This window comes from Lissotriton vulgaris, chromosome 6 (genome assembly GCF_964263255.1).
Source record: "Lissotriton vulgaris chromosome 6, aLisVul1.2, whole genome shotgun sequence".
Lineage (NCBI taxonomy): Eukaryota > Metazoa > Chordata > Amphibia > Caudata > Salamandridae > Lissotriton > Lissotriton vulgaris.
Genome location: NC_141694.1, coordinates 1746222304 through 1746244264, shown reverse-complemented (window position 1 = coordinate 1746244264; position 21961 = coordinate 1746222304). Strand labels below are relative to the sequence as shown.

At 48.5% G+C, this 21961-nt stretch overlaps 1 protein-coding gene across 3 annotated transcripts in view; it reads right to left on the bottom strand.

Annotated features, from left to right (window-relative positions):
- The window catches only part of GALNT14 (polypeptide N-acetylgalactosaminyltransferase 14), a 1224485-nt gene that overhangs the window by 1095129 nt on the left and 107395 nt on the right, over positions 1 to 21961 (bottom strand). The window lies entirely within an intron of this gene.

Below are 21961 nucleotides of genomic sequence, written 5' to 3'. Positions count from 1 at the left end.
TATTGAGACCCCCTTTGTCATAGCCACTGACCACAAGCCCCTTCTTTCCCTCTTTGAGGGGCACTGCCTCCAATCCTCCCCCTCGCATTGAAAAGTGGATGCTCCAGTTACAGGAATAAAATTGTCGAGTGGAGTACCATCCTGGGGCTTTGAATCCGGCGGACAACCTCTTGCGTCATCCCAGGGCAGCCAACTCAGAAGAAGAGGCTGATGCTGATGACAAGGAGGAATGTGTTCTCTGTGTAACTGCCCGGTCTAGTCCCATTCCCTTGTCCATGGAGGTGTTGGGGAAAGAAACCCGACAAGATGAATGTCTCCAATGAACAATACAAATTGTGAAACATGTTCGGTGGCAGAATGCGAAAAAGAATGGAAACTGGTCACCATGGAAGCCGAACGGATCATGGAGAGTTTATACCATGTCTGACATGAGTTGAATGAAGATTCCACAGGGTGTCTTCTACAAAGCCATCACTTAGTCATTCCCTGGTGACCAGAATAATTTAATTGGCCCATGCTGGACATCAGGTGATGGTAAAAATCAAGACCCAGTTGAGAACCAATGTGTGTTTCCAGCTGATGGATGAAAAAGTGGAAGAAGCGGTGAGATCGTGTCAGTGTTTCCAGGCCTCTGGAGAAACCAGTCTGCCGGCTCCAGTAATCACAGAACCTCAGCCGAGTCGGCCGTGGGCTTGTGTCAGCCTTGACTTTGGTAGTCTCCCGGACGGGAGGCACACGTTTGTATTAATCGACAATCACTCAAAATATCCCGAAGTAGAAATAATTCCATCGTCGATGGCGGGTGAGGTCCTTCCCAAGTTGGAGAAAGTGATGGCCACTTATGGACACATTCAGGAGCTGAGAACTGACAACGGTCCTCCGTTCCAGGGACAAGAAGTAGCACAATATCTCTCTTCTCTCTGCATCAAGCACAAGAAAGTAATCCCAAGGTGACCTCAGGCGAATGGAGAGGCCGAGAGTTTCATGCAAACTTTGAACAAAGTCACCCGCATTGCCCATAATTGTCACCAATCCTTGGAGTTAGTGATATTCCTTTTCCTTAGAGTTTATCAGCAAACACCACATTCCACGACGGGGGTATGATCATATGGAGAACGCGCCGTTTACCTCGGGACGAATCTGAATCACGGTTCATTATATTACGGCCTGACCACCTATTTCGAAAACACCGGGAAGACCATTTTCTCTTTGGAGGTACAAATTTCGCAACTTTCCGATACTGACTACAAACGTCTAGTACGCTTAGAATCTTGAATATTATAATGGACTCAAATCTGCAGACAGCCTGTTCCTTTTTTGAATCAGATATGCCCCTGAAGAAGGGACCCCCCAGAGTCCCGTAATGCATAGGGTGCACACATAAATGATTTTCAACAATTGGAGCAGACCTATATGTTTAACATAAAGATTATAATTTCATGTATTTGAGAATTATTCATTTGGAAGCTGTTTGTCAAATATGAAACTTTATATTATCGGGTTTTGGATTCCATCCCACATCATCCTCTGTGGCGTCCAGAGACCCTGAATGAAGGTCAGGTTCAAGTACGTCGCCAACAACGCAGTGATCAAGTGAGTCAGCAACGAAGAACCAGGCCGTCTGACCTCAAAGTGGGCGACCTTGTTCTCCTGCAGAATCATGCCACGGGTGGCGAATTTAGACTGCCCTATGAAAAAAGATGTGGGCCATCACTCACCGGACAGGCATGAAGATCACGGTGCAACAAGGTTTGGAGACTGTTACAAGGAATGTCTCATTCTTCAAGAGGTTTTATCCGGTGGAGAGAGCCCCTGATGGTGTGGCTGGACCTGGGCCTACCGTGTTTGACACCCCTTACCAGGAATAATGGGGTGCTGTGGCCCGTGCTCCTGGTGGTTTGTACACCTGCTCCGAAGATGACTACGGCCAGTGCTGACAGTCCAGAAGGTTTCCATCTGGCAATTCCTGTCATAATACCTGGCCGTTTGGGGTGCTCACGGTACAATCTTCGAAGAAACCCAGAGCCATCCTGTAGACTGAGAGACCATTTCGTATAAGACTGTTCTATTTTATAATATGCATGTATATGCCATGTGTTTGTTCATCTCTAGTCATGGCCACACAATGCTGATGTGTGTACAAGAGGGCCACTCACCTGACCAGGGGTAGTGGTAGTTAAAGATGATGAGTGCTACAGTTTTAGCATCTGTTTGGGGAGGAATGTAGTGTTATCACCGTGACTTAACAAGTGCGACACAGGGCTGTCCAATGGAGTGTTTGGACTGTGGGGCATTCCTATTAAACCCCCTCAATACTGCATTTAATAGGATGGTCCTGCATCACGTGACGTGGATAATAAATGGGAGTCCCGGCGGATGTGGCGCCAGACTAGGCATATAAACTGGAGTTCCACAACCTGCAAACAGGGCCCCGCATATTTTTACCGCTAACGCTGCTGGCTAGAGCGCCACGCTGTGTGACGGAGCCTATTAAGTGTCCGACACTGCAACCGCATCAAGGACACTACAGCCTCATATGTGGTTTTAACACAAGCTCCAGCAAATCCTTTCGACCGGCTTGGTAGGTAAAATAATTCAGCAGCCCGACTAATAGCACGGTATAGTAATCATATCAGCTCATGTCTGGGGCGTTAATGCTTAATTTAGGAGTATAAAATATAAAATGAGACTAGATCCTTTTTATAACTGATATCTGATATCTAGCTGCTGTGACTGTGGTTGTTATCCTGAAATTCAGTTTCAATCAGGAGATGAACAGTACATCAAGGTGACTAGCACGTCAGAGGGAAAGGTCGTGAGTAGGGATGAGGAACAGAGGTTGAATGAAGCAGCTATATTACATTGAGTATGAGAAGTTGAGCATTGGAGAATCTAAGGCCATTCTCCAGTGTTTCATTGCCGAGGTGTAGTTGCATATTTGAATAAGTTAGTCTCAAAACTTAGATATGATGTGGGTATCTTCAAAATAAAGATAAGAGAAGCCATGGGGTTGTATAACCAGAAGTGCATCTGAGGTAGAAAAATAATTGTTGCAAATATGAGACTTGTGAATAAAATCAATCTGGCGACTTTGCGACCACGCTGTGGGGCATATTACCAAGCAATAGCGATAATTATCGCTATTGCTTGGTTAGCGTGAAAAAATTATCGCTGAGCTGCGGCGATTTTTATCGCAGATAAACCTTGGTATTACCAAGGTTTATCGCAAATGCGATAAAAATCGGCCGCAATTCATGAATATCGCTGAAAAGTCAGCGATATTCATGCATTACCGAGCTAATGCTCTTAGCCATGTTATCCACCTCACATTGGATAACATGGCTAAGAACTGCTCAGGGCAGGTGTTAGCTTTTGGAGATATTCGCGCTTAGCGCGAATATCTCCAAAAGTTGGTAATAGGAGATAGCGATGTTAGCGACTGTTTTCAGCCGCTAACATCTTGGCACGCCCACTTTGCATGTCATTAGTGATAAATATCACTGACATGCAAAGTGGGGCCCAAGATGGTCGCTATCTCCTACTAGCTGTCGCTAACTGGTGTTAGCGACAGCTAGGTAATAGGGAGATAATTTTAGCTCCGCTTGCTTGGCTTTTAAAGCCAAAAAAGTGGAGATAAACCCCCTTGATAATATGCCCCTGTTTTTTTTTATTTTCCGCTGTGTTTTTATTTATTTTAGTTTTGTAGCGCGCCCTGCATCGCGAAATGCGATGCAGGGTGCGCTACGAAATTCGTTTTATTTATTAAATTGTTTACTTACCTTCAATTATCCATACTCCAGTTTTTAGCACCCCCCACCCTGCCCCTCCCCCGCCCCGCCTCTCCGCCCCACCAAAACTCCCTCCATGGGCCGTGGCTGCCTTTTTCCCCTCTCTGTTTCGAGGCTTCACTTTGCAATAGAAAAATGTCAGAAAAAGACAACGTTTACAGCCAAAGTGTGTTTTTTCTTTTTTGGATCCATTTCACGGAGGGGGGGGGGGGGGGGGGGGACAGATAAAGGAAAGGAGAGGAAAGAGAAGGTAAGCTCGATTTGGTGAAGTCATGGTTTTCAGCAAGTGTGCCGAGGAGCAAACCCAATGCCGTCAGATGTCCTAGTTGGAAAATGTTAGCGTGGAAAACTGGTGCTCACGTAAAGCGCTCCGATACCTTCTGGTCGGGTTCGCACTACAACTGCAAATAAAATACCAAGAGGAAAGCGGGGCCTCTGTTAGTGTGTGTAGACTCGGAAGCGCTCCAAACTGCACACGACTAACTGCAAATTGAAATTAAACACCGTTTAATATTAGTGCACAGAGCAGTTGTGCTGATTATAAAAAGGGCTCCCGGTTTTCTGTTTTTAGGGATTTTTACATTATAAATACAGACGGAAAACTATATTTCCTTTGTCTGTATTTATATTTAGAAATTGCAAAATACTAGCAAATTTTGCCGCGCTGCCATGCTCCAGTGCACAAGACCGTGTACATCATGTAATACACTGTGACACAAGCTTGCAAGCATGATCTGCAGTCCACAGTTTCATGATCTGCAAAAATCAGTGGTGCCCAAACTTCCACAACAGCAGCCAAACCGATGGTATCCAGGGCAGTCATAGCCACAGCTGATCATGACGTCATTTTTAGGCATCCTTTGATGGGCTGGATGGAGCATATGAAAAACACACATCCAAGGCCTGGAGTGCCAGTGTCCTATAAATTCAGATGAGCCTGTTAACCGGAGTGACTGGGCTCTTCGGAATTAGGGTCGAGGATTATCACAGAGATTATCTGCAGAAAGCAAGGGGAAATCTCGGTGCAAAACTAGGGGGAAAGCATGCGCGAATCAGCGTGATAAAATCAATCCCCACGTTATTGCCCAAAAACTTGCAATCATGGTTATTTTCTTACCCATGGAATTAAAGTTTTACTGCCACAGCAAAAGAAATTCGCAGAAGTAGCAGAGACGTCAATAAACAATTATGTAACAACGCCTCCAAATGTTTTCTACAGGTTCAAGGTTCATCTATAAGAGATCCACTGTTGAGGCAAGAGGCAGCATGTTTGTTTTGTAAGCACTAAAGCAAGATATTTATCAGTTAGAAAACACACACATGCCCCAAGCTGGCCAGCACATTTTACTTTTAATTGATTGTAACTGCTCCTTGAAATAATAGGGGGTTATGCTACCAATCAGAGGCCCCAGAAATGTGAGCAAAATTCTCATGTTTGTTCAATGTGTTGCAAGGTTAGCGATAGGACTTGCTTGAACTATAGTAAATAAATCGGAGACCCAAACAGTGCAACATTAAAAAGAAAGGCCCTGTCAATTCATTATTCGGAGTTAGAATTTGAGAGCACAATGTGTCTCAGCAGAAAGCATAGGTGTGTGTAATAATATCCGCAGATGTTTCAGCTGAGGAACATGTCGTTTATTGCAACCCAAGTCACCCACATTCCAAATAAACAATTCTGCTGTCCCTTGTAAAAGGCAGCTCTTTACGTTTCAGTGTTTAAGCCACTGAGCCACTGAGCACAGGGGAGTCCTGTAGACACCGACCAACCGCAGTCTGGTGGGAGCCAAGCATACCTTGCTTAAATGACACTTCCCGTTTCTAACGGCCAGATTCATGAAAGACCCGTTTTGCGAGTCTGAAATAGCGATTCATAAGGAATCGCTATTACAGACTCGCAAAACGGGATTCATGTAGGAATCGCAAAATTAAATGCGATTCCTACAGATTCCTTATTTGCGATTAGCAATTTGCTAATCGCAAATAAGATAGCGATTTGAAGGGTGCCAGGGGTGTCCAAAGGACACCCTGTAGCACCCCTTAAATGCACATTTCAACAGGTGTTGCGCACACACATGTCCAAAGGACATGTGTGTGTGTAACATGCAACTTAGAAAAATGCTTTTAAAAGCATTTTTCTAAGTTTTCGCTATTTACCACGAGGTTTGACCTCGCGGTAAATAGCGGCCGAAATTTGCGATTTCGCAATTTTAAAAAGTTTCAAGAATAGCATTTAAGGAATCTCTAATAGAGATTCCTTAAATGCTATTCCTCGCAAATTTGCGAGTTTCTAAATAGCGAATTTTGCATTTGGGATGATGAAATGAAATGAAATTAAATGAAAATGTGATTTGTAGAGCGCTGCAGCTGCCCTGAGGCGTCCAGGCGCTAAAAACAGAGAAAGCCCTCATAAGGTTACTTTGTTAAGCATTAAACAGGAAGGTTTTTAGCTGTTTGCGGAAGCTGGTCAGGTTGGGGTTGTTTCTCAGCTACAGAGGGAGGGTGTTCCAAAGTTTGGAGACATTATATGAAAAGGAGCGTCCTCCTGCTCTGGCTCTACAGATTCTGGGAATCTTGGCTAGAAATGCCGCTGAGGAGCGGAGGGTCTTATTGGGCCTTTAGGGAGAAATCAGGGAGCGGTTGATGTCTGGGCCCGTTTCCCAGAATGTCTGCTGGGCAATGCAGAGCGCTTTGAATTTTACTCTGTCCCTAACAGGTAACCAGTGTAAGGTCTTTAGGCCGGTTTTTATTGAGGTCCTCCGAGGGATTCCCAGCAGCGCCCTGGCAGCACAGTTCTGGGTGCGTTGAAGCTTTTGTAGGGTGTAGTCTGGTGCTCCCAGGTAGAGGGCATTGCTAAAATCCAGACGAGATTGGATGAGGCCCTGTATGATTATTTGTTTGGCCTCGAAGCGGAGGAGGGGAAGGACTTTTTTGATCACCCTAAGGAGGCCAAAACAAGTGGCTGATATCTTGGTGGCCTGTGTATTAAGGCTCAGAGATTTATCGAGCCAGACGCCTAGGCTTTTGATGTTGTCTCTGGGGGGTGGGGCCACTCCCATGCTTGATGGCCAGATCAGCTCAATGGTGGCAGGGGAGGCTGGGCCCAGGAGCATGAGCTCAGTTTTGTCGTCATTGAGCTTTAGGCATGAGCTCATCATCCAGCTCTTTACGTCTTCCAGGCAGGCCGCTAGGTCTGGTGGTGACTGGAGGCTGCTCTTCTGTGCAAGGGAAACCACCAGCTGGGTGTCGTCCGCATAGGAGATGATATTGACGAACAATCCCAGCCAGTGGCCTTATGTATGCATTAAAGAGCGTAGGGCTTAAAGAGGAGCCCTGGGGGACTCCGCATCCCAGAGGACGACTGGATGAGCGGGATGTGCCGTCGAAGACCTGAAAGGTTCTGTCTGATAAAAAAGATTCGAACCATGTCAGGGCATCTCCGGTTACTCCTAAGTCGGCAAGGCAGGTTAGCAGGATTTTGTGGTGTACCGTATCAAATGCGGCACTTAGATCGAGGAGGATCACTGCCACTGACCCTCCTCGATCCAGGATCCGTCTTGCCTCCTCAGTTACAGCCAGTAGGGCGGTCTCTTTCCCATGTTTGGTGCGAAAGCCCGTTTGGGAGGAGTCGAGGAGGCGGTTTTCCTCGAAGAACGTTGTCAAGATGGTATTAACGTGTTTCTCCAAAATTTTTGACGCCCATGGGAGTAGCTAGATCGGGCGATAATTACTGGGGTTGGTCGGGTCAAGGGAAGGTTTTTTCAGTAGAGCCCGCACCATAGCGTGCTTCCATGTCGTGGGAACTGTCCTGCTTATTATGGAGGAGTTCAGTAGATCCAAGAGAGTGGGAAAGATAGTTTTGCTGGCCAGGCTCAAGGAGCCTGGGGGAGCAGGGTCGCAAGGGGAGCCGGTTTTTATTTGTCGTGCCAGTTTCTCTAAGGTCTCCAATGTTATCAGGGGAATGGACTCCAGCCGCTTGGTCGGGTTTGAGGCCGAGTGCGGGCTTTGGACAGGTGAGTCGGTGGGCGGGTTGGGAAAAGAAAGATACATTTTATTGACTTTTTGAAAGAAGAATTCCACCAGATCGTTGCACTTGGATGGTGAGTTTCTATTATCTGTGACCGGTGGCGGGGGTTTGATCAGGGAGTTAACTATACGGTAAATTTCTTTAGGTTTAGATTTCGCCGTAGGTATTTTAAGGTTGTAGTAGGCAGCTTGCAAGGTTTTTATGGCCAGTTTATAGTTCCTGATCATTTCCTTATAGGTGGCTTTTTCTTCGGGATTATATGACATGCATGATGAATCCTAAATGCAAAAATTGCACTCGCAAAGGGCCAGATTCTCAGAATCTGGCCCTTTGCGAGCGCAAATATGATTGATAAATCAGGCTGTAAGCTCTAATAAGGGGTGAAACAAACAACAAAGCCTTGTTAACAAGTGAATGGTCTTTTTAAAGACCTGTGAAGTACTCGGTATGACATATAATCATACAGTAGTGCATGCCTATCCACCCATTATGTATTTATGTATTCTTCTTTTGGGAGTATCTGGCAGCGTAACCACTGCCCTTTTTAGCTATGTACGTATGCTTAAAGCCAAAAAGAGTTCCACGAAAGGGGTCCAACAGGATAATAATCTTGTTGGACGCCACAGGACATATGGGCATCACAGGGACACTTGGATAATGAATGATTTGGAGTGACCAATCTTTATTTTTTCCTGTGTCTTTTTCATCCTTAGAGCCTTATTTTGATAGCTGTCGGTCGGACCGCCGACCCCTATCATGGCGGTCAGGTGACCTCCCCACATGCAGCCACTGGTTTGACCGCTGCATTAGGGTACGACCCCCGGGCTGACGGTCGAAAGTGCTCTGTTACACGGCGGCTTACGCTGTTGCCAAGAGAAAGCGCCGCAGCACACGCCGCCTTGTAAATGAGCACTTCCTGACCAGCAATGCACCGTGTAACATGCACCATTTGATGCACGGCACACCGTGCATGGAGGTGCGTAGGGGCGCTACATGTGCCCCCACAACGGAAGGGGAAATCTATTTGGTTAGCAATAAAAGCATGAATCTGCACTTCCTGGACCTATGTTGGACACCACTTTAGTAAAGTGTCTAAAACTGCATTGAGGAGGGGCGTGGCCAAGATGGCGGGCTGAGCGGTCGCACTTGCCGAGGGCTCCCGGACCCCTGAATTTCTGCACCGCTTGAAGCCGCTGATTCCCCCCCGGATCACGCGGCCACCGAGCCTGGTGCTTGCGGTGGAGGTGTGGAGAGCCTGCTGAGCCTGGTTAGCGCCGTCGGGGACGAGATTTTGGCCGGTGTAGCCCGGATCGGACCCCGCTGCACGACTCTAAGGGGAGCTGGAAGCCGCGAGTCTCCCGACCCTCGGAGCGAGATGGGGCGATCGGCCCCCGAGGTGTGAAGCCCGTGGTGGTGCGTGGGCTGTTGGAGTGGGATTCGACGGCGGCTCCGCACGAGGCTTGGAGCTGTCCAGCAGCAGCTGTACGGAGCGGAGCGGAGCGGAGCGGAGGCGCAGAGCGGAGGCGGAGTCGGTGCCACCTTGCTACGCCAGCCCGTGGCTCGACGGGGCCTGCCGGAGGAGGTCGCCTCGGCTGGTTATCTGTGCGGATCTGGGGACCGAGTCTACCGAGGTTGCTTTCTCCCTGAAGCGGCGGACACCGGTGGCTGTTGCATTGTGACTTAACCCCCTGGCCGGATTTCTGGTTCGAGGGTCGGAGACAGACAAAGGGTCTCCATCTTGGGCGTTGTCCCCACGACACTACTGAGCGGCCATTTTGTGGGACCCGGCCGGGCAGCTCATCCCTCCTGGCGCTCACTGCGACCACTCCCGGCTGGCACATAGCCACTTTCTCTGCTGTTCAGCGAGCCTCAGTGTTTGTTCTAGCTCTATGATGTCGAATGCCAGGGGACAGCGAAGAGGCGACCGGACCTTGCCGGAGATGCTAGGTCGGAGCGCCCTGCGCAGCGGGGGTGCCCAACCGGCCGTGACCTCACCGGCTCCAGCCAGGGGGGCAGAAGGAGGAGAACCCCCGGTGACGAGATCCTTTCTCGAGTCCCTGTTTAGCTCCCTGAGGGAAGACTTCCAAGCACTCAAGAACGAAGTGGCCGGGGAGGTCCGCGAAGTGAGGAGAGAGATGGACTCCCTGGGGGACCGGGTGAACACGGTGGAGGAAGCGGGCCACTCCAGGGATGAGGAGATCACCCATCTGCAGCAGGAGGTCCTACGGCTCCGGGAGCAACAGATCGAGCTACAGGCCCACGCCGAGGACCTTGAAAACCGGTCCAGGCGGAACAACATTCGGGTCCGCGGAGTGCCGTCTGGTGAAGAGGGGGAAGACGTGACGGCGTATCTGGTGGCACTCTTCCGAGCGATCCTGGGAGAGCCGGAGGACTTTCGGATTCGCATTGACCGGGCGCACCGGGTGGGTCGCCCCCGCAGGGCAACGGCGCCCGCACCGGACATTTTGGCATTCCTCCCGAACTTTCCTTTGAAGGAGCGGATCCTCCGTGAGGCGCGAGGGCAGCAGCCTTTTCGATTCCGGGACCATCCTGTGACACTGTTTCAGGACTTATCCACAGTCACGTTACAGAAAAGGAAATCTTTCAAGATCGCTACGGACTTCCTCCGGGAGCATGAAACGCAGTACTCCTGGGGGCACCCCTTCCGACTGATCTTCAGGTGGAATGGGGTCTTACATCAACTTCGGTCCCTTCACGATGTTTGCGAGGTGCTGGGCCTCACTGCAACGGACATGGATACCCCGGCCCCGCGACGGAGACGTAGCAATCGTAACGGCTGGCAACGAGCAGAGGGGGGGACCTCTCCCCCGGCGGAGCGCCCGGGCTCGCCTGCAATCCGGGCTGAAATGGCGGCTGCCATCCAGGAGGCCTCCAGAGTTGCGGCGAATGGCGAAGTGGCCTTGACGGCCTGAACTTACTCCGGGGGGAGTCTACTCTAGCACATTCTTATTGCAGGTGCGGGGTTTCGGGGGGTGGCATGGGAGGAAGGGCGAGTGCAGAAGGTGGTGGCTGGACGTCCACTAGGTTGACTTTCCACGGCCTTGCCCGTTTGGGCCGGACTGGGACAATGGTTTTTGTGAAAAGTTCGAGAAGCGAGGGAAGGGGATGGGGCAGGCGGGCAGCTGTTTCGATTCTGGGGCCTAGTCGGGGGGTCAGATGCGGGGGGTGGTGTGGTTTTGTTGGGGTTGGGGCGGGGAGGGGGTTTTGGGTTGTGGGATGTTGGGGTTTGGGGACTGTACTGTGCCAATGGTTGATTCAACGTTGCTCTGTTTTGGGGTCTCGAAGGGTGCCTTCTGTGTTTGCTGACCAGGCTTCGCCTACTGATATGTGCTTCCGGACCTCCTTCTTAGATGGCTCTTAAGGTGCTTACTCTCAATGTGAAGGGGCTGAATAACCCGGTTAAGCGGCGGGCAGTGTTATCCCTGTTGGAAAACTCACAGGCGGATATCTGCCTGTTGCAGGAGACCCACTTACTGGCTAAGGACTGCACGCGGATGCGAACCCCCAAGTTCCCCACTCAGCTCTTTTCCTCAAGCACTTCTAAGACGGCAGGGGTGGCCATTTTGTTCTCTAGGAGGTTCAGGGGCGAGGTTGTGGGCAAGGTAGCGGAACAGAAGGGAAGACTCCTGGTATATAGAATCAAGGTGGGGGGCTTAGCACTGACTGTAGGCTCCATTTATTGCCCCAATGATCATCAGGACCAATTCTTACACAGGGCCTTGGACGATGTTGCATTCACCTCTGATAGGCACATAGTGTTGGGGGGTGACTTGAATCTGGTTTTTGACGCGGCTCTGGATAGGTCTGTGCAGCGGCGCCTGCAGTTGGGTGAGCTCTCGGGCTCGATTCGTACTCGACTTGCGGAGCTCGATCTGCATGACATGTGGCGAGGCCTCCACCCCACCACCCGCGCATACTCTTATTTCTCACACGCCCACAGATCTTATGCGCGCTTAGACCACCTCCTAGTGTCGGGCCCGCTGCTTCTCTTGGCTTCGAGTGCGGACATGGGGGTCCTTTCTCTTTCTGATCACGCCCCAGTTGAGGGCACTTTCACTCTTCCGCCGGTGGTTCGACCGAGGGGGGTCTGGAGGCTCCGAGATACGCTTTTGCATAGGCGGTCGGTGGTGGATCAGATCAGGGCGGCCATTTTGGCTTTTCAGACTGTGAACGACAATGGGGACACCTCCCGTGCAACGCAGTGGGCGGCCCTGAAGGCCGTGCTCCGGGGCGAATTCATCGCGATTTCCGCTGCCGAGAATAGGGACCGGCAGCTTAAGAGAGATGAGCTCACCCAGCAGGTGAGGGAGCTGGAACAGGTTCACCACAGGACAGGGGCCCCCAGGGTGTGGAGGCAGCTGAAGGCGGCACGGAAGCTCCTGGCGGCCCTAGACACGGATCGGGCGGAGTACGCAGTGCTCCGCCTGAAGCACAAATATTACACAGGGGGCGATCGATGTGGGCGGCTCCTGGCTAATAAACTCAGGGTGCAGCACCAACAGCACCGAGTGAAGGAATTGCTGGACCCGGCTGGCGGTAGAGTCACGGCCGATGACCACATAGCGGATGTCTTCCGCGGCTTTTATGCGGACCTCTACTCCGGGGAGCCCCCTTCGGCCCAGGCTGAGGGGAACTACCTGGACTCGGTTCCGCTTCCGTCGCTGACTCAGGAGCAGGCTCAGTATTTGGAGCGCGACATACGCATTGAGGAGGTGGTCACGGCGATATCCCGGCTCAAACTGGGCAAGGCCCCGGGTCCGGATGGCTTCATCCCGCTGTTTTACAAAACCTTCTGTCAGGAGCTGGCGCCTCTGTTGACTCGCCTTTTTAACTCCTTCGCAGAACCGGGAGCCATCCCCTCTGAATTTCTCCAGGCCACGGTCTCAGTGATCCCTAAGCCGGGCAAGGACAGGACCGCCTGTGGGTCTTACCGTCCCATTTCGCTGCTGAACGCCGATTTGAAGGTGTTCACCAGTATCTTAGCGGCACGCCTGGCGTCGCATCTCCCCGGCATGGTTGACTCGGACCAAGCGGGCTTCGTGCCCGGTAGGCAAACGGTAGATAATACTAAGAGGGTGACGCACATTCTCGAGAAGGCTTCTAGGGTCCCTGGAGAGAGGATGCTCCTGTCCATTGACGCGGAGAAAGCTTTTGACAGGGTGCACTGGCCCTATCTTGAAAAAGTCCTGAGCAAATTTGGGATAGGGGAGAAGTTTCGTCACCTGATTTTTAACTGCTACCGGTTTCCATCTGCGGTGGTCCGGGTGAACGGCGGCAGCTCTCGACCCTTCCCCATCGAACGGGGCACGAGACAGGGGTGCCCGCTCTCCCCTTTGCTCTTTGCCTTGTACATGGAACCATTTGCCCAGAGGGTTCGGCAGAACCCGGACATTATTGGTGTCCAGATGGGAGGGTTTCGCCACGCGATTAGCCTGTACGCGGATGATGTCATACTGACACTGGATGACCCGCGGAGATCGCTACCGGCCTGTGTGGAGGAACTGAACTTATTCGCTGATATGGCGGGCTTTAAGGTGAACCTGGGTAAGTCGGCCGCCCTAGACATCTCGCTTTCTGCTGCCACTAGAGTGGAACTGCAGAGGCTTTACCCTCTGAGCTGGTCCAAGGACCAGATCCCGTATTTGGGGATCCTGTTGGCGCCCTCCCTCCCGGAGATGGTTAAGGCCAATTATGCAGCTCTGGGCACTAAAATCAAGGAGGAACTGGGCCGGTGGGATAAAGGCACGCTGTCGCTACTGGGTAGGGTATCCGCGGTGAAGATGACCCTTCTGCCTCAGGTGCTTTACCTCTTCAGAGCATTACCGCTCCACCCTCCTGCGGGGTGGCTCGCGGAAACTCAGACTGCCATTGCACGTTTCGTGTGGCAGGGCCGTAGGCCAAGGATCAAGAGGAGCATCGCTATGCTCTCACCGGAATCCGGAGGGCTGGGAATACCGGATCTGCGGAAGTACTTTCAGGCCGCCCAGCTCCGGTACCTCGTGGAGTGGAGCCGGTGGGAATCGGATAAACATTGGTTGTTCCAAGATCAGGCGGTGGCGGGTCGGACTCTGCAGGAGGTCCCATTCTTGAGGCGAGCCCATCGGCCCCCCAATCTTTACGCGTCCTTGGTGACGCGGGTCCCGCTCCAGACGTGGGACTCGGTGGCGGCTAGATGCGAGTTGACTACCTTCCCCTCTCCCTTCACGCCGCTCATTGGCAACCCGGATTTCGGCCCGGGGCTGGAACAGGGAGCCTATGAACGCTGGCGGGTGGCCCGCTGCTGCACTCTGTACCACTTGTACTCCCCCGAGGGAGTTGTCTCCTTCCAGGATTTGCAGAGGGATTATGGCCTCCCGGAGACGGAACGCATGCGATACATGCAGGCGCGCCATTGGGCATTCCAACCTCAAGTACGCGACACGGCGCACAGGGAAATCACGGAGTATGAGCGTTGGTTGATAACTCGCACGTCGGACGCCAAACTGATCTCGGACCTGTATAGAATGCTGCAGCCCCCCTCATTTCTCATTCATAGCCCGGGTCGGGAACGATGGGAGCGAGAGCTTGGGCGCGAGCTGAGTCATAAAGAATGGGACCACATCTCTTACCGCGCGCGCCACTCGGCCTACCACACGGGTCTTACGGAGACCTTTACTAAAATCTCGACCTACTGGTACCGCACTCCGGAGAAATTGCATGAGATGGATAGGGCGATACCAGGGACGTGCTGGCGCAACTGTGGCGACACTGGTACACTGACACACATACTGTGGGATTGCCCCCTGCTGGCCCCGTACTGGGAAGAGGTCCTGAGCGAAGTTGATAAATGCTTTGGGATAGAACTGCCTAGGTTCCCGGCCTATGTCCTGTTGGGGTTGCCGAATGGGTTGATGTATCCCCTTAGGTCCAAGAGGGGTAGACAGATTGCAATTGCGCTGGGGTCAGCGGTGCAGAATATTCTCATACACTGGCGCACCACAACACTTCCCTCGGTAGTTGGTTGGCTGCACAGACTGTGGCACGTTCTTGGAATGGAAAAGATGTCCTTGGTGGCCCTGGGGGATACTGATACCTTTGAGGAATTGTGGGAGCCCTTTCACAGCCTGTTATGTTCTGAGTTCCGAGAGATTACCTGCCCTAGATATCTGCGGTTGTTGAGGCTGACGCCGCCGCCGGACCCGCCTGCCTGAGTGGGTGGGGTCGGTGTTGCATAGTAGGGATTCATTGGGAGTTCACAATGGCGGAGACTGTAGATGCTGGCACAGTACAGGGGGTGGGTCGGGGTAGGGTTGTTTGGGGTTAAGTTTGGTTGGGTAGGGTTTTTTGGAGCGGGGTTGTTTCTCCTCCCTTTCCTCTCCTCATTCCTCCCCTCCCCTCCCCCCCCCCCCTTTCCCCCCCCCCCCCCCCCCCCTCCCCCCGTCGTTTGTCCGTACCCACAGGTGCTGCAGCTATGATCCCGAATTGGACGGAGCCTCTCACAAATTGTGACTGCATTGTTGTATTGGCTGTATGGTGCGCACTGGAGCGCGGATCTTGTGGGTCACCTGTTTTTTACCCCTCTGTGTCCTATCCCACCCTGCTTCAATAAAATACTTTAAACCTAAAACTGCATTGAGGGGCATGGTTAGGTGCCTTTGCTGAAATCCCAATAGATCAAATTTCACCTGTACCTTTACCTTTTTAAATACAATTGGCAGACGGATTCCTTGTTTTAAAATGAATGCAGGGTAGCCGAGCACAAATACATTAAGTTCCAAAGTGGCCCATATATAAATAGATAAAAAATAGGTTTCTGTGCATGCGGCAGTGGGCAGGGCTGAAAGGAATACTGAAGGAGGCTTTGCAGCAGTGCAGTGCTGGCTGTTTTATTGCACTAAGGAACAGTGTGTTGTCTAGTTGTGCACAGCCAGCAGGAAAGCAATTTTAAAAGCATCAGCAATGAGCAAGAAATCCAATAAGCTGCAATTTAGAAGGAAGTGACAAGAAAAGACAAACCGAAGTGAACGAGATCAATCTAAATCTCTGCAGATGAAGGAACACTCTAGTGATTGTCTTAAAGGCTTTTATGGGGGGAAAGAAAGATGGCAATCTGAGGCACACCGTCAGACAGCACAGGAGCTAAGAAGAGAGATAAGGGAGAAGCGCTCTGTTTCCTAATGACAAACACTCGAAAAAATAATACCTTTGTGATGCTGTGAGTTTATTTACAACAGAGGTCTCCAGCCTTTCCAATACCGAGAGCTACTTCTGACCAATAAAATGAGCCCTGAGCTACTATATCTTTAAACACTGATGCAGTAGTGCCTACATCAGATACAATAACAAGCATTTGCAATGCAATAGATCTCGCATATGCGAGCGTTTAAGCTATTAGCATTGTAAATGACAGATAAATAAAAGGCTTGTCATTTACAGTGCGAATAGCTGAAACTCTTGTAAATGTGAGATCTATTTCGTTTCAAAGAAGCGGCAGCCATTATTTCAGGCTGCTTGGAAAGTGAAAGAGCGCATGGCACACTGAATGTTGCAGGAAAGCATGTCGTGCCTGCAGTAGGAGAAACTCATTAAAGAAAATAGTGCTTACAGACTAAATAAGACATACCATGTAACAACAAAAGTAAAGGGGCCAGTCCTCATGGGAGGTTACAAATGAAGACAAGGCCGTAATAAGGAGGGACTAACAAGCCTATTAATGAATCAGAAGCCAGCATTTACAAAGGAGAATGACACAAGCCAATGAAAAATATATGTGGAGAGTGGGCGGAGCTTCAACTCCATACTTGAAAACAGCAGGCCTCGCAGAGCAGCGCATGCGCTGCTGCTTAGGCTTGACTTAAAAATAGTGACCACACCATGCATGATTACTGGTAATGATTACCCATATGAAGGTCACAATACTGAGGAACAAAATGTCATCATTGCAAAATATCATATCCAAAACATTGACTGATACAACATCATGGAGCTGCTTGCATATATGGAAACACAGATTTACTAGTGTTAAGTCCACATCTATGTACTTTGAACATAAATATACCTTCAAGCAAAATAAAATGTAGAATTTAGAATATAAATAAAACCTATTTTTTGTTCCCTGAAACTAACAATGTCATCCTGGGAAAAACAATGTTTTTCAATGAGTGACATGATGCCAGTCACATACACAACACATAGTCACATATGTGTGCACATGCACACAGAAACATTGAAACAAATACACAGAAATACATGCACACTCCACTCCAACCGTTCAAAACAAACAAGGCAATTATCTGTCTTCACTCTCAATCCAGCTGCTAATCCACAGTTCCCACACAATCCTTCTCTGACAGTGACCCCACTCTAGCTATTGTTTCATTTTTTTATTAACTTGTTTTTTGCACAAAAATAGCGACTGTTCAGATATGTTTACCTGCAGCACAACCTTAGCAATTCAATTGTAATTGAGCATTAACACAATAATTGCTGCAACAAGATGGTTCTCTCCCTTTCAAAATTATGGCATATTTAACTTACCTATAAGTCCCTAGCATATAGTACCACAGTGCACCCAGGGCCTGCAAGTTAACCGTTACAAGAGAACTACAGCACTCATTGTGACATCTACTACAGTGGTAATGTAAGCATAACTGCAGACCTGCCACCAGTAGCCTGGCTCTGCAGGTTGAAACACCCTCTTTTGATAGGCATTAGCCCTCCTTTTAAATATTAATCAGTCACCCCTAAGTTGGCATTACATGCCCATAAATCTGTGTAAGGGTAGGGCATGTAAAAGGTTCATGTTGAGCATGTCTATACACTGAAAAGACCCAAAAGCTACTTTCACTGTAGCAGGGTTAGTTGTTCGATAGGAAAGGACTGGGGCACAATATTAAATGTAATATTGACTTTCTCCTCTTAAGAATTAGCTATAGATCTCTTGTTTTTACATGTTAAAATATGTTTTGCAAACCCAATTAATTGCTAAAGTCGGAATTGTAATATGTATTTTGAAACAGGAACTTTAGAAAAGTTACCTCTTGCCTTCCTAAAGCCTCTTCATGGCCATTTGCATGAGCTTGCAACTGTCACCCCAGGGCTGTATAGCTCCCTGAGGAGGTGTGAACGTGCTGCCAGAGCTGTGACAAAGGCCTTGGGTGTTTTGGAGTGTTTTGTTTCTCTGGAAGGAAATCTATCTGGTCGGTGCACAGGAACTTAATTAACTTGGAAACAGTGTATCCTGTCATAGGCGCATGTAGCTAACACATGGACCTTCCTTTGTACAATTAGTCAGTCAGGCACCAGGCCCAGTGGGAGAGGAGCTGCCTGCAGAACCGGGTTTGAGTGACCACAGGGAAGGGGTTGGTCATTTCCATGGCCGAAACTCTACAACGGGTACAGGAGCTCTGCACAGGGTAAGTAAGTTTCTGCCATGTTGGTTTTGGGCAGAGAGGGGCACTATGGGATTGATGACAATAAAACCATAGGAAGTGCTGCATAAGTTGATAGGGTCACCCTTGGGAACCTTTATCCCATTGGTTATGGAGTGGCCAGGAGTTTCCCTCACCTACTGTCCAGCACTGAGCAAAATCTTGACACCCACAGTACCCTCACTAGATCACTATTGAACCTGTGGAAGACCAGAAGAGGACTTGACCTGCCTCCTGTCACCTGAGAAGATCATTGCAGATTGGACCTGCTCTCCTTCTTGTACCCAGGACAAAGAAGTGAGCTCCAAGAGCCATAAAGGTAACCTCCTACGTAGGCTACAGGGACACAATAAGTTTAAAGAGGCCATTCCTGCATTCCCTGCTGACCAGTTTCAGGTAGACCTGCCTTTGACAGTGCTGCTTGCTCCAGCAGGATTGAGACTAGACTCTCAATTGATGTTCCCAAGTTTCCTGGACCCCTGGCTGGTGTCAAAGTGTACGCCTATAACGTCCAGTATCAACCTGATCTGACAAAGGTGTGTTGATGCAGAGCCAAAGATTCAGGTTGCTCCCAGAATATTCTTCTCCTCAGAAGCAAATCCAATTCTGCAGGCCTTATGTAGCCGCCTCGGCTACAGCCTGGCCTTATAGCACTGGAAGAATCAGAGCTCCAGATCAGTGATTTAGGGCCTAATTTAGAGTTCAGTGGATAGGTTACTCTGTTACAAATGTGATGGATATCCCGTCAAATGTATTACAATGCATTATATCCGATGGCACATATAATATGGCAGATATGATATAGGTTGAATTTCTGATGGAGTAACCCATCTGCTCAACTCTGTATCAGCCCCTAAGTCTGAAGGTAGAAATCTTTACCGGGTGAAGGTGCCAAAAGCATGCAGCCAACAAGGGAACTTCTCCGGGTGCGAAATTAAAAATTTTCCCACTCAGAGCTTTCCTTCCAAAAGTCAACGGCTTCAGGTAGACCTTGTTCAACTTTTAGCCGACAACATAAGGTCCTCTTTGGCCACAACATGCTGCCCTACCCCGCTGATAGTTACTGACTTTCATACCAGAGACTGAATACGAAGGTGAAACTTCTAAATATGCCAAACCTGCCAAACCTGTTGCTTGTATCGAACTTATGTTCCACCGCCGTCAGCCTTAAACCATACCCTTGTCCCAGTCTAGCATAACCAGATAACAGTGGTTGACCCTTAACGCTTTCTGGTGCTATTCTGAACTTCATATTTTACAAATTCATAAGTCTGGTTGGCTTTTGGTCATTTTGATGTCATTTTATTTACAAAAAAAAATGAATTGAAATGAATTGCATGGATTTTACTTGTGTTGTGTTTTGACTGTCGTACTGTTTGAGTACTGCATAAATACTTTACATGTGGCCTCACTGGATTTCTATTCAATAAATTGTGGTCCGAAAAACATTGCAATATGTGCAGGGTGGATGTGATATAAATCTCTCTTTCTCCACCCTAAGGCTCCTGTGGTTAACAATTAAAGCTTTTAGATCCTCCTTGTGTGATTTTTGTGTCTGTAGAACACCTGGTTCCCGAATTCTTTAAGGGTTTTGAATTACTAAGGCCTAGACATAGGGGCTTATTTGCTCCCCTGGAACTTACTTCTTGGTATTTTATTCTCTAGAAGGCCAACAGCTGAGCCTTTGGAGGAGGCTTCAAAGATGGTCTTCACTTGTATGTTTTTTTTTCTTAATGGCTATTACCACTGCAAGACAAATTGGTGAATTAGGGGCTTTGCTTTGGCGACATCCCAATATGAAGATTTTTAATGATAGGTTTGCATAGTAGTCCCAAATAGTTTACTTAACATCAATTCTATTTTCCATTTGGATCAGGAAATTATTCTTTCTGCTCTAGATTATTTTTTCTTCTTCATATTGAGACTCTTTTAGGTGTTGCAAGAGTATTACAAATGTATCTACAAAGGATAACTCATTTTAGGCAATGTGACCGCTGGTTAACTTTGGGCTTGCCAAAAGGGATGATCAATCTTCCGAATCTACATTCTGCTTTGCTTGAATCTGGAAAGGACCTTTTGGGATCAGTGCATGCTCATTCTATTAGAGATATGGCAGACTCCTGGGCAAATAGGAGGGAGTTTCAATAGTGGACATATGTAAGGCTGCTACTTGGACTTCTCCCTCTACCTTTGTCTCCCACTATAGACTTAGCACCTTAGCTGCTATGGAACGTCCAGCTCCAGTGCTGAACGTTCCATTGCGCAGGTGCAGCTGGAACGTCCAACGGCCGATGACAGCACTCCCGAGGTAGTGGTGCCGTCGGCCGTTGGACTGGGCGCAGCACTTATGAGGTTAATGAGGCTCAGGAATTTGAATTGTGTACTAAGGTTCTCTCCAAAGCAGTGTTTGGATGAAAGGCGTTCTTAGGCCTATTCAACAGTTAATTTACACAGGAGTAAATCTTCACATGTAAATGTATTCTTACGCTTTGCAGTAAGTTTACTACTTTTGGCTAGCTACCTTTTCTGAGAGTATATTTACTACAAAGTGTAGACACACAAGTCTCCACTTACTGCAGGAGGGAGTGGGCCAAAATTTATGAGTGTAAAGTTACTATCAGAAACTTTTCACTTGTAGATCTTCACCAGCATGGTGGAGCTATCTGCATAGTAAATCATACGGAATTGTTAAAAAGGGTTTTAAACATTTAGAACATTAAATATCTTGATATTCAATATTAATGTAAACTAAATTGTCTTAATTTGTTTTAATTGTAGAGCAAATGATATTGCACTAGTAACTTAATTTTTAATTGAATATTTAAACAATTTAAATATATAAAATGTTTTTAAAGTTTTATTACAGTAGCCACGTAAAATAAAATGCTTCTGTTTATTGTTTATATTTTAAATGTTACAAAAAGTTTACAAAGTGTGCAATAGGAGTCTAAATTAATTTATTTAAAAAAAGTAAGTTACATTTATTTTTAAATAAGGTTATTAGAATTTTTTATCACAAAACAAAAAAAACAATATTTATTTGTATTTATATATAATTTTTAACATTAAATTAAACATGTATATTAAATAAGTCAAAAATAAAAGGAATTAATTGTAAATGTATTTCCTTAGGAGTTCTAGTTTAATGGGAGGGTGTTGTAGTATCAGTCGCTAGCCATGTGAAGTGCTAGGCTTACTCCAGGTCTGAATTAATTAGAGTAATTTACTACTGTTTGGGTCATTTTGGTTGTAGCAACTTTAGAAGTGCAGAGTAGTAATGAGTTTGATCTTTTGTGGTTGGGTTTCTATTCCACCATAAACCCCTTCATAACCATTTCAAAACCCCTCCTTACTTCTTTCAAATACCTTCCCATTTAGTAGTTTCCAGCCACTTACCCGGTCCGTCCCACACTTACTACTTAGAGGCCTATTCCGATGTTGGACGGACCTAAGTCTGTCCGAAATCGGGCAGGAGCTGTAACCAACCGACCTGCTGTCGTTGGTTACAGCCCTGGTAGTACGATGCGACCGAACAGGGTTCGGTCGCATTCGTATACCTGACAATGCAAGCATGCTTTCGGGTCGTAAAGCGTGCTTGCATTGCTGAAAGGAGGGGTGCAGTTCATCCCTGCACCCTGTGGCCGGCACCCCAAGGTGCCTGCCACCGGGTGCAGGTTTCAACGGAGGGGCACCATAGGTGACCCCTGCCGCCATCT